The sequence below is a fragment of the Pinus tabuliformis genome, chromosome 5_1, assembly GCF_031772625.1.
Source record: "Pinus tabuliformis cultivar Carrire ecotype Pingquan chromosome 5_1, CPIR1, whole genome shotgun sequence".
In the NCBI taxonomy this organism is placed as follows: Eukaryota; Viridiplantae; Streptophyta; class Pinopsida; order Pinales; family Pinaceae; genus Pinus; species Pinus tabuliformis.
In genome coordinates this window covers 809,053,550-809,054,472 of record NC_142305.1, presented here as the reverse complement: position 1 = coordinate 809,054,472, position 923 = coordinate 809,053,550, and positions in this window count along the sequence as shown.

The window sequence follows — 923 nt, the reverse complement described above, 5'->3', positions numbered from 1 at the left end:
TTGGAAGATTTCAGGCAAATCCGAAGGAGACTCATCTTCAAGCAGTGAAGAGAATTTTCAAATATCTTCAAGGGACTCAAAATTATGGCTTATGGTATCCTAGAAATACAGATCTTACTCTTCATGCCTATACAGATGCAGATTGGGCCGGAAGCGTGGATGACAGGAAAAGCACAAGTGGTGGTGCGTTCTTTATGGGTCCCAGACTGGTCTCTTGGTTCAGCAAGAAACAGAGTTCAATTGCCTTGTCTACAGCTGAAGCAGAATATGTTGCTGCTGCATCTTGTTGCACCCAACTCCTTTGGATGATGCAGACTTTGCAGGATTATCAAATCACTTGTACACCTCCAATCTCTATCTTATGTGACAACACAAGTGCAATCAGCATCTCAAAGAATCCGGTTATGCATTCAAAAACCAAGCACATACCAATCAAGTACCATTTTCTCCGGGAACAAGTACTTGAACAGAAGGTCAAGTTGGAGTATGTTCCTTCTAAGGAACAAGTTGCTGATATTTTCACCAAACCATTGCCCAGGGACACTTTTGAATACCTCAGGCAAAAGCTGGGGGTTGTTGATGCATCATCTTACTGTTGATCATCTTCCTATTGGTGGTATAGGCTCAGGGGGAGCACATAATGCATTGTTGGCATTATGGAGAAGGAGATCTTGGAATTAGCTGCAATATGTCTCTATCTCCTTCATGATGGATTTCTGGTTACAGATCTGGAGATGCATGAGCATAGGGGGAGCATACCCTTTGCTCTTGATGTCAAAGGGGGAGAATGAAGCTGAAGATTATGTGGTTGCCATCAAGTCCAAAGGGGGAGATTGTTGGCATTATGATTCAGGTGTTGTCCTTGATGGCAAACCCATTCAGGTGATAAATCAAGAAGGATGCAGGAAATATGTTCAGCAAGT